The following is a 12,669-nucleotide window of genomic DNA, read 5'->3' as shown; positions in this document are numbered from 1 at the left end:
TGTGGAGTACTGGTCAGGGCTCTAGACTTACTGTATAACTGTAGGGCTGTGGATTCACTTTCCTGGTGGGGTTCTGTTGTTTGATTTTTGAGGAAGGTACTGCAATGACTCCACCAAAAAAAGAAAACATAAATCATGAATGTCACTTAAAAATATTTTGATGTTACTATGTCACTGTATTTAAACCATCGCAAAATCCATCTGGTACCCTTAATGTATTCCAAATTTCAAAGGAAGGACTATATATTTGAATTTGTATACATTGTCCTTCAAAACATGGTCTTTGTTTAGGGTTTTTATAATGATTTTTAATACAATATATTTTTTGTTTGGAAAAGGATGATCACCATCGTAATCCTATTACCATATTAAAAGTGTGACATGAAGGGTGTGTAAACACATTATATGATACAGACAAGGCCAAACAGTTCATTGTATGAGACAATGGTTTTAGATACTTTGTGAAACTACAGCAGATAATACAGGCAGTATAAGCTTACTGATACATTACTGAAAGCAAATAGCATTTAATGTGCATTGCTTAAATTAACTACTGACATAATCAACTCAGATCATATCTTTCCCTTGAGAGTGACTACTTTTATAGAACAATAACCCACAGAAGATTTGGGGAACATGACTGACAAATATTCCTTATCATATTATTGTTACAATATGAAATGTGCCCAGTGTTTTTGTAATTCCCATTTTGACTGTGAAAAGATGGAGAAAATGTAGTATCTAAACTATGTCAAGGCAGCCTGGAACCTGTCCCAGGAAACACTGGGCAAACCAGAAAGCACACTGGATGGGCACCAGTCCATTGTAGGGCACACACAGACACAAACACACACACACTCACACCACTAACAATTTAACAGAAGCCAATTAACCTACCAGTATGTCTTTGGCCTGTGGGAGGAAACTCGAGTAAGGAAATCATATTTAATATACTGTATTTAGATAACTACTGTACATACAGTATGTAATTCTGTATGTTGTTTCTGAAAGCTGTGGTACAGCACCATTTTATAATATTGGATGGAAGAAAAACAAGGTGTGCTGGTTAAAAACACAGCTTTGTTATGGAAAACATATATGAACTGCTTATTCTTTTAAATTTCGTGTAAACACTTTACAACTGCATCTGTCCCTAGCCCTCCTACTAACTACACTCACCTCTCTGTACCCTCTGCTTTTTTAAAGAGGATCTTTCATGTTTTTAGTAAAAATGGAGTGGAATTTGCACTTGAATTTCTGAGTAATAGAAGTGTAAATTAGCTGTTGTGTATAAAAGACTGAATTAATTTTGATAATTAACATGTGTTGGATTCTAAGGAGTTACAAAACAACAATCAGACTAATGTCAAAAGTAAACACTAGTGATCTTTATTGTTATTTTCTATAAGAACCCACTGTAAATCAGCCGTTTACTATTTTTTAATTGGTTGTGTTACATTTTAAATACCTTCAATTTTACTCTTTCTGTACAAATAAATCAGAATTAAATAATATGTAACTTCTTGTCAACTGCTTGTTTGCGGCATGTTTCTTTTTTCCAGTCAGACCATCTCATTTCAAATAACTATTTGGAGAGATACTGTATATTATATAAGCTAATGTACTGTGTCTTGTTGAACAAAAAGAATTAAAACTATTTGTCATAATTTGCATTTTACTATTGGTCAGATAAAATGAAAAAAAACCCCTCTTTAAAATATAAAATGTATTTTTTCATAAATATTTGATGAGACTAATAATGGTGACCCTACATTCCAGTGACAGTGCCAAGCTCACATTCTGACCCTTCCAATCAGGCTTGGGCATGCTCTTCCTGATCTGTGTAAATGCTGTCATTGTCTCTGTGTGTTTCACCCTCTGCTTTTAAAGTGCCATAAACTTTAACAAGCCTGTCATCAGACAATAAAAAGCACAGTCAATACCATTTTGGGAATTCAAAAGTAAAAAAGTGCTACATGAGCCAGTCTAGCACATATGGTAGATAGTATGGAATTGATCCAAAGATATTATTGGGCCATTTCCTGATAAATAGCCAGGACATTGGCTTTAACAACTGTTTGAGTGCCCTAAGTGGTTGTGCCAATTCAGAGCCCCACTCTGAATAATATATAGTATTTAAATCTAGCACCCAGAGAAATGTGCCCTTTGCTTTGTGTTGTGTGTTGTGAGCATCTCGTGTCTTGTCAGCTTGTGGTGAAACTCATGGAAAATGCACCAGTTAAACAAAATGGACTTTAAAACCCATTGTGTCCCTGTGCTCTCCAATTGCTGTCTTAATAAAAACATGTTAATATAAAATGCTGAAAGATTTCTGAGTCCATGTGAGTAACATACTGTACACTCTTATAACTTAATCTTGGAGTGAGCTTCTATTTAAATCTTATCATTGCTGATTAGTGAATGCAATTAAAGGCTTTCACATTGATCAATTCCTGAACGTTTCCACACAAATGATACTTTTCTTTTAATATTTAGTGATTATGTCTTACCGCATCAAAAATAGATATGACAATTCAGATAAAAAAAGAAAGAAAAAACGTTATGCTTGTATCTCAGCTTTACTGATGCCTTCAGCATGTGGTTACTGTACAGTCATCTCTGCTCATGTTATCATGGTCAACACCCACTCTCCTCAGCACCTTGACACTCTTGTGGGTTCAGTACAAATCATTCTTCATCCTGTCCCTAGAAGCAGTTTTAAATACATTGCTCAAAGACCAAACTATAATGCCAACCACACAAACATATTAACTCAAATTGATACTAATCTGTCCTAGTGATATAGCAATACTTGAAAGAATGTTTTTGACACAGCAAAGAAATAATTACTGCTTTCTGAGTAGAAAGCTTTTGAAGTGCACAAAACCTGTTAACTACAGATCCATCTGTCAAATCTGTATAATAGCAGGATGATGTATGTATGAGAAACAAGCAGGTGCTTTATTATTGCCTCAAAATACAGATGAACAATTATGATTAAAACTTTTATCATAAATACAAAGTAGTTTAGAAAAAATGCTTCCATTGGGATAGCAATGGAAGTAAGACTTTGTTAAAAAGTTTTCTCAATACGTCATACAAGAAGTTGTCTATACCTTGATTATTTTTCTGTTATATATTGTTATATATAAGCCAAGAGTTGAAACCAGAACGAGAATCAAAGTACCAAAACCAAAAACCAGGAGACGTAGTCGAAAAACAAACAGAATCAAAGTACCAAAATCAAAAACCAGGAGATGTAGTCAAAAAACAAGCCAGCATCAGGAAGCCAAAAACCCATGTAGTAAATAATTGCGAGAATCGAGGTAGCTTTAGCCAGGACGAACCCTCATACTTAACACAGTGGGGAGTGTGAAGCAGCATTAAATAGGCAGGGGTAAATGGGCTAATTGGAAACAGTGCTAGAATGTGAGGTGGAATGCCGATTCCTCTGGAGGTGTGGCGTAACAGTGAGTCGATATTTTTCTTTGTGCAGAACATGACATCATAATCTCTACATGAAGCCATTTATTATTATTATCATTATTATTATTATTATTATTACAATACTGACATCCAGCCACCGGAGGGCACCCACACGCTTATTTCACCTACTCTGGGCAGGCATGGGTTAACCACGCCTTCCCTTTACTCTATTTAAACCTAGCTGTCTCCATCTACCTTGGCTCAGTATTGGGTTATACCCCTTGGGAAACACTTCAGAGCCTTTTTCATGATTTAGTCTGCTTCCTGTTTTTTTTTTGGACTTCTGGATTGCCTTCTCTAAATTACGATGTTGGTAATTGGGAACTACTGGCGATAAAACTGGAGGAATGGAGGCACTGGCTGGAAGGAGCACAACATCCCTTCCTTATTTATACTGACCACAAGAACCTTTCCTATTTACAGTCCACTTAATCTTAATCCTTAAACTTTAATCCTTGCCAGGCTAGATGGTGCCTGTTCTTTTCTTGCTTCCACTTTCTTATTACTTGCACTCCAGGCTCCAAGAATGCCAAGTCAGATACTCCCTCCATGACCCCCCAGATATGGAAGAATCTCCGGAATCCAATATCCCAACCAATAAAATTCTGGCAGCAATCAAATGGGATATAGAAGAGGTGGTTAGATGTGCCTTGGTAGGTAAGACTGTCCCTCCCCAGTGTCCTCCAGACCGTTTGTTCATGGCTAATTCTGTTAGCTGGCCACCCAGGTTATTTGTCGCACCCTGGAACTACTGGCAAGATACTTCTGTTGGCCTACCATGAAAGAAGATGTCTCCGAATACGTCCACGCATGCTCCATATGTGCCAGGATCAAGTCCCCCCAGATGAAACAGGCAGGCCCTCTTCAACCTCTACCTATACCCGAACGCCCTTGGTCTCATATATCGGCAGACTTTATTAAAGACCTGCCCAATCATCAAGACCATACCACAATACTTGTTATTGTTGACAGATTATCCAAAACTGCTCATTTTGTACCCTTACCTGCCTTACCCTCCACTCCCGAGATGGCCGACTTGTTTGTCCAACACATCTTTAAATTCCATGGTATTCCAAAAGACATAGTTTTGGATCATGGACCATTCCCTAGGGACCTTGATCACCCTCAATCCAATGGACAAAGAGAACGGATTAACCAGGAGCTTCAGACCCTACCTACGTGCTTATGTCTCAACCACACAGACTGATTGGACGCATCTCCTACCTTGGGCAGAATACGTGTGACTGTCGCTGTTCCGTGCGGGCTCGTGCCGTCGCTGCTCCGCCCTGCCAGTTCTTCCCTCACTACCTGGACACAAACCCGGGTATCAAGCATCATGCAACAGAGAACCAGCTGGCCAGTACTTATCCGAGAATCGTCTCCTGACTCCCCAGTACCCTCCATTCAGGATTACGTTTCTAACCTCCAAAGATGACAGAATTTGGCAAAATCCACTCTTCTACGCACAGCTAACCGACAAAAGAAAGCCGCCAACCGACATCACCGTACCATACCCAGGCTCCAATGTGGTCAACTGATATGGCTATCAACACGAAACTTACCTCTCCGGCAACAATCCCTCAAATTGGGTCGTAGGTACATCCTTCCTTTTCCGTATCAGAGCCCAGATAACACCCATTACCTATCATCTGATATTACCTTTCCTCAAGATCCATCCCACATTTCTTTAGTCAAACCCTACCACAGGTCACCATTATCTCAACCCCAAACTCCTCCCTCCCCGCCTCAAATGATTGATGGCCTGCCTGCCTACACGGTAAATGAGATCTTGGACTCTCGTTGGCACTGTTATGGTTGTGGATAATTTAATTCGTGATTTCCACCGTAGATTTCCTTACTGTCCTGCAAGGGGGTCAGGAGGCGCCCTTACGAGTGGGGGTAGTATTACAGTACCGACATCCAACCACTGGAGGGCACCTACACGCTCACGGCTTATTTCACCTACTCTGGGCAGACGTGGGTTAACCATGTCTCGTTTACTCATGACCACGCCTTCCCTTTACTCTGTTTAAACCTAGCTGTCTCCTTCTACCTTTGCTTGTGATTTAATCTGCTTCCTGTTTTTTTCGGACTTCTAGATTACTTCTCAACCCTGTCTTTTGGAACTTGACATTGGTATTGACGAACAGATTGCCTCTCTGTTTTTTTGGGGACTTTGAGCTATTCCATGGACTATGATTCCTGAACACCCTTTTACGGCTTCCTTGTTTCCTCGTCACCCGCATAGAGTCCATCTTTAAACACTTGCTACGCTTAACTAATAATAATAGTTAAGTCAGCTTAACTATTATTATTATTAATCTGTTTACTACTTTCAATTACACTTCAATCTAAGCTGTTCTGTAATCTGATCTGTAATATACAATGAAGAATTGATTTAGTGTTTGCATTTTTTACCAATCTCATCTAGATGTCATATAAACTGTAGTAGACATATTCACAAGGAATCTATCACAATTTATGCGATTTGCATACTGTATAGAGTTTGGAGCTGCAAAACTGCAATGGCTGTTAATGAGGTAGCTTGGTTTCAGTAACAGTGGACTTTAACAATGTTCAGATTCAGCTAAAGGATGATGATAAACTCTGCTGAAGGATCTACTGAACGGAGGAAAGCCTTTCGAAAGCCTTGAAAATCATTTTTAGCTCAATCACAACCAAGCAATAAATGAAAACGAATTAGGTATGCATTGGTTAGCAAACCTATTTCTTCAGTACCAGTTATCAGACATAACTGTGATATTTTAACAGCATGATGCAGTAATAAATTGTAATAAATGTAATGAACCAATTGCGTAATGCGATTCAAAACATTACTATCATTTACAATGAAAATGAAAACAGTTGCTCTGTTTTCCCTCCAACTTCATGGTTCATAGCATTTTTGTTACTAACATATTGTTAATAAAATTGTTGTTTGTCCATTCTATCACTGTAGCAATTGTTACGCTAGTTAGAAAGATTAACTACAGCGATTTGTCTCTTCCTTTTTTCTTTTAATTTCAACTCACACCACATTGGTTTTATGAAATGAAAATGTGCATATTGCTCAAGAAGATATGAAAAAACAAGCTGGTAAGTAGTTGTCTGAGCTATACTTTTAAACTTATTGTCTCTGTGATACAGTATCCAAAATGTGGTACTGTATTCGAAACTAGTGCAAACTAATATTACTAATAATAAACTTTGTTATACAGCACTTTTAAAAGTAGCTTCTTAATATCTTTCTTTGGATTTAGACTAAAAATTACTTTGGTCATCCATGTTTAGAATTGTAATAGCATTCATTAGTAATTTTCATGGTATTTTCTTTCCGAAGTTGTAACAGACATCACACATTTCAAATAGTCATTATTATTACCATGATCAATTTTGAGAGGTTCATGTTAACTGGTAAGTCAGCCAACTTCACTGGAAAATGAAAAGTGTATTTACATATTTTGCTGTATGTACACACAGAGGTTGTACACTGCAATGTATTAATGCAAATGGTTAGTATATTTTACACAGGAAAAGTGAAAGGTTCTCTACTGTGTAAGATATATTAGGTTGAGGTTCATTAATTGAGCTATAGCGCAGAACTTATCTTCCTATCAACAACGTTCAAAGTATTTCCCGGCATTCCCTCTTGTCTTCCTTATAGCACATTAAAGAGAACAGAAATGCCCAGAGGGATATACAAAGACAGCTGTGCTGACATTTTAACCAACAGTACTATTGTATTAGGGATCTGTCGCCTACAGCAGTAAATTAATCTTTCCATACTGATTAGATAAATCCAGCACTATAGAACTATAAAATTATCCTAGGGGTGAGACTAAATTGAACACTTTAATTGTTTACTGGTCTGCCATGTTTATTTTTCAACTGAAATGACAGTCAGAGGCTACTCAGAGTTGATAAAATATAGGGTCAAACACTTTAGTGACTATAAACAGAGCTGAAATATAGACAAACAAAAAGACTTCAGGTCTAGGATCCTTAAGCTCGGTGTCTACTAAATTGTCAAACATGCTTGCAGTTAAATAATTTGTATTGTTCTTCTTCTGACAACCTTCAATATCATATACATACTGTACATAATCATAAATGTATAAATTCTTAACAACATGTGCAAGGAAGAGAGTTTACTAAAATCACTTATGTTCATTAGAGAATACCTTTGTCCTTACTTTTGGCTCCTTTACAATTGACTAAATAATTATGTTAGTAACAATAGGTAGTTATAAGATAGCATTTATACAAAGCATTTTGAAATGTGATATAATTATTGTACAGCATTAGACTTTGAAGGAAGGTTCTGTTTCCTTTGCATATACAAAATATGCTGTTTTGCTTTAACAAACAGTAAGTTCAAGTGACCATGAACATTTTGTCTCTTGAACAGCAGGTTATTTTTTTCCTGTAGGGCATTATTGAATAAAATGATTTGCACTGCAAACTGTGAATGCAGGTGGTTCAGTAAAAAGTAAACCCAGTTTTGTGAATCATGTAATAATAAGAAAAAAAAGTAACTCCATGAGTTACTACAAGAGGTGATGTTAAACACTGTTTAAGTATTTGAAACAGTAAAACTTTCATTTTACTGTGTTATACTACAGCACCACCTTCAGTTATAGTTTTTTTTCCAAGAAACTCTGCTGACATACAGTACAAATGAGGCTTTACCAATGCTTATGTGTATAGGAATATTTATCAATGACCCATTAAAGTAAATGGGATTTAATTTTTCTCACTGCTTCAAAAACCTGTTTTACTAATTTGGCTAAAAACAGATATTTCCCTGAATTCAAGTCAACTGTTGTCAAACTAATGTTGTGAAACACACCAATGTGACCTCATTTCAAATGTTATTGTAACATGAGGTTATTGAGAATTCACACTACTGCAAACAGAAACCAACTTCAGTGCTGTTAATAATTTACATTGAGAGCTAGACCCAAACGAACTGAGGACCTCCACTGCAGGTTTGATACAGTATATTTAGTAAGCAGAGGAATTCAGACACGACCCTTTCTTTACCCAATGCTTAAGGACCCCTTGGAACTCCCTGAGGTTAATGGAAATGCCAAGTTCCACCACCAGTTGGCATTGTCTGGAAAAAGACAGCAACTTCCAGTTCCTGGGTTAGCCACTCCAACCCCCAGGCGTCTCCCTGCCAAATATCTGGTGAGGGAAATGGCAGCCCCTACAATATATTCATTTCCGGTCACCGCACTGTATGAGTAATGATGCAGTTATGGAGAGTTCAAAGAATGATTCCAGGTATGTTAATCGCAGACAGTTTAATGACCCCAATGTCTTCAGCTTATAACTGAATTTACTTCAGTGACATTTGACTGCGGCATTAAAAATACTAAAAGAAGGTGAATAACGTAACGCTGCTCCAGACTCAACTCCGAAAACAAAGAGATCAAACACAAATGAAATTACAGTTTATTCAGGATTGTGAGTGGATGACCTTGTATTTTAAGTAGTTGCATGTAAGAAACTGCCAATTTAGTTTCAAAGATGGTTATCTGCCCTGAGAAATGCCCCAAGACGTTTTGCAATCTTAACAATATGCTAATGAGTGCAAGGGTGTTTCTTAGTTATAATTCCCATCTACTAAAGGGCTATTTGTATTTTGGACTAATGAATATAAAGAATTTCTCTTACTGGGAATTTCTTTTCTCTGTGACAATGGTGTTTTTCCATTATCTGTGAAGGCAGCACATGTGTCAATGGTATCGACATTGCTGTGTTTGTGTGTATATTAGGCTGCCTTCACCTTTTCTGCATTAGAAAAAGCTATTGGAAAAAGATAGTGAGAAAACACTTTAGCAAACAAGGTATAGCAGATTGCAGCTTTATGCATCACAGCAATAATTTCTCACTCTGCTATTTCAGCAGTATCGTTCAATCTCTGCAGTCTCTCAGAACACTTGCCTTCCTGCAATTTGTCTGGTATTGAATTCTACTCAGCTGTAAAATACTCCCACATACCAAAACACACAGCCAGCATCCTCAGAATGCACAAAATAGGCAGATACATAGTTCACATACATATAATAGGCAAGAATCACACAGATGGATTATATATAGGTAGCTATGTGGAGTAATGAGTAATACTAGAGATTTAGTGCTAGTAGGTTGTGTTTCCATATCAAAATTTGGACTGCTTTTTTACACTTGAATCTAGGACTTTACTCTGATTTGTTTCAGCACAATGTCCAGCTGTATAAACAGACATAAATGTAGGTTTGCTTAAGATAAAATCTTCAATAAAATAAATCACTGATACGTGTATATCCAACATTATAATATAAATTAAATGAGGGAAATTCAAATATTAGGGGACAATTAGGAACTCAGATATATAGAAACAAGACAACCATTTTATTAACTACTGTACATTTTCTCAGGCTAAACACCCTTTATCTCAGGCCTGTTAGCTGGGAGAAGCTGGGGCTTGTAGAGGATATAGGAAAGGTGTTACGTTCCACATCCCTCCTCTACAGGGCGCTCCTACCCCTTTCCGTTATGATTAGTTATTATTATTTCCTGGTGCACCTCGTCTGGTTTTTTGGTTAAAAGCCTAGCGTCTCTGCAGTTCCGGGCTCAGTATTGGAAGATGGACGCCACAAGGCTTGCTATTGTCACGGGAGCCGGTCCTGACTCCCATGGAGTGCGTTATTAAAGACCCTATGCAGATGGTACAGTCCATAAAAGACGAAGGAAGGTACAATGGGGTTAGGATGGGTAGACAAGACAGGGGCGGTGACTGTAGTGAGCAGGTGCTCGGGGGAAATGCGGTAGCAAACCAAATCCAAGGAAATCCAAAAGGGAAGTCAGGGCTCAGTCTGTAATCCAAGAGCCGGGAGATCCATCCAAGACAAACAGTTAACTACGGGAACCGGGTCGGAACCGGCATAGGAACAGGAACAAAAACCATGACGGGACCAGGTGCTCTGAATCCTGGACCCAGGCAATCAGGACGCCGGGGAAAAGGCTTGCCTTCGGACAATAGGTGTTATGAAGCGTCTTTCAGGACCCAAAGCAGACAGCACAATCCGGAAGGGAGTGAACAGACACGGGGAGGTGACGAGGAACTGGGCTGGTAGACGAACAGGGGGGCGTGATGAAGGTGCTCGGGTGGGCGTGGTCCAGGCAAACAGTCCAAAGTGAATCCAGGGGAAAAACCGGGGCAAAGTCCAAAAGTCCAAAAACCAGGAAATGCAGGAGGAGACAAAACAAAACACAGTTAAAAGCCAGAACGGGATCCGGTGCAAGGACGGGAAATAAAAACAATAAATGGGACTAGGCTCTCCAGATTTGACTGGTTCGGGACGCTGATAGGAGATCTATGCCCTCGAGCCGCGGACGTAGGGTGACTCGGTGGGAGGCGGGCCTCCGGACTTCCATGTTCCAGCGCAAAGCCCAGAACAGAGTGAGTGTCTGGCTTTTAAAGGTGGGCTGGAAGAGGGAACAGGTGCAGAAAATCGACTAAAATGTGAAAGAGCCAGAGCACCCTTAAGAGGGAGGGATTACAATCATAACAGTACCTCCCTCCTTTCCAGGGCGGCTCCAAAGCCCTAAAAGAAAAAATCCACAGGGAAAAAAGGTGTTGTCCCGGACTTCCGGACTGCTGTCCGCGGGGTCCTTGTTGTAGGCTCTGCATTGGAACACGGACACCCGGAGGCCCACCTACCACTGAGTCATCCTATGTCCGCGGCTCAAGGGCATTGTCCTCCTGTCGGCGTCCCGAACCAGCCGAGTCCGGGACTTGGAGCACCTGGTCGCATTCCCCCTTTTTCTCCCCGACCCTTCACCGGATCCCTCTCTGGCTTTTAACTTTGTCCATCTTGGATTGATCAGGACTTTTTTCTGTACTGGATTTCCCTTCGGACTCCCTTTGGACTGTTTGCCTGGACCACGGCCCCCCGAGCACCTTAGTCACACCCCCCTGTTCGTCTACCAGCCTGGTTCCTCGTCACCTCCCCATGTCTGTTCACTCCCTTCCGGATTGTGCTGTCTGTAAAGGGCCCTGAAAGACGCTTCGTAACAAAAGGGGCTCCCAGGCTGTGCTGGGAAACCAGTGTGAGAAAAGCCTGATTCACAGAGAGTTCCTTCGAGAGACATGCTCACAACTGTGAGCTGTGTCCTCAGAGGACAGAAGGAAGAGGAGAATTTTGGGGGGGGGGTTAGTGAGTAATTGAACTGAACTAGAAAGGGTAGCATCTGCTTAAGATAGTGTGGTTGGAGGTCTCCTCTGACTCAAACAGTCAGACCTCCTCTGAGAGGGTAGAGGAGGCACAACCAACCTGAAGTTGAGGGAGTGAACAGTGGTTCTTCGTGACTTTTCACATGACTTTTCAAAAGTACAGCTGCCAGGAACAAGAAATTCAACAATAAAAGGATTTCAATTGCAATCTGCAGGAAGAAGGACAGCTATTTCTTTGCAATTATGCTGTCATGGAAGTACATAAAATAAGGCTATTTAATGTATAAATCAATTGTAGGATTTTTCCTATAAAGTGACACTTTTTCTATAACCCATGGGTCAGTGGTTTTATATTGAATTCTCAACAAGCTATGGATTCTCAAACATTTCATACGGAATATTCCTGTAAAAAATAGGAACTTTAAAGAACCAATTAATATGCTTTTATGATCTTGCATAAAGTACACAACAATGATCACATGGACAACAAATTTAATTGACCCAGAACACTTGGCTGGGTAAACACCTCTAAACACCTCTCTCTAAACAGCTCTACCACAATCTCAACAGTATTTTGTTTATCTTTGTTTATCATTGTGTTAACACAGCACTAAAAGGAGTTCTTTAACACAAATTCAAGGGGAGATCAAGTTCTAATGCTGTAATACTGATTCTGCTGTAAGAAAAATACAACTAACATCCTATTTGAAATCCAAAAAACCCCAACCAGAAACAGACATACTGGTACAGTAGGTTAATTGCCTTCCGAGTGGTGTGAGTGTACAGTACAGTACGTGTGTGTCTCTGTGTGTGTTCCGCAATGGACCGATATCCCATCCGGGTCCAGGTTGTGTTGCCTGTTCCCTGTTTGCCGATGCCGTCTTTCCCGCATCGGCAAACACCCTAAATTGGATGTAGCGGTTAGACAGATTAGATAAAATAAAAGAAAAAAAGTAAGA

Source organism: Atractosteus spatula, chromosome 6 (genome assembly GCF_055471065.1).
Source record: "Atractosteus spatula isolate fAtrSpa1 chromosome 6, fAtrSpa1.hap1, whole genome shotgun sequence".
Lineage (NCBI taxonomy): Eukaryota > Metazoa > Chordata > Actinopteri > Semionotiformes > Lepisosteidae > Atractosteus > Atractosteus spatula.
The sequence above is the reverse complement of the archived record's forward strand: the minus strand, read 5'-3'. Positions refer to the sequence as shown.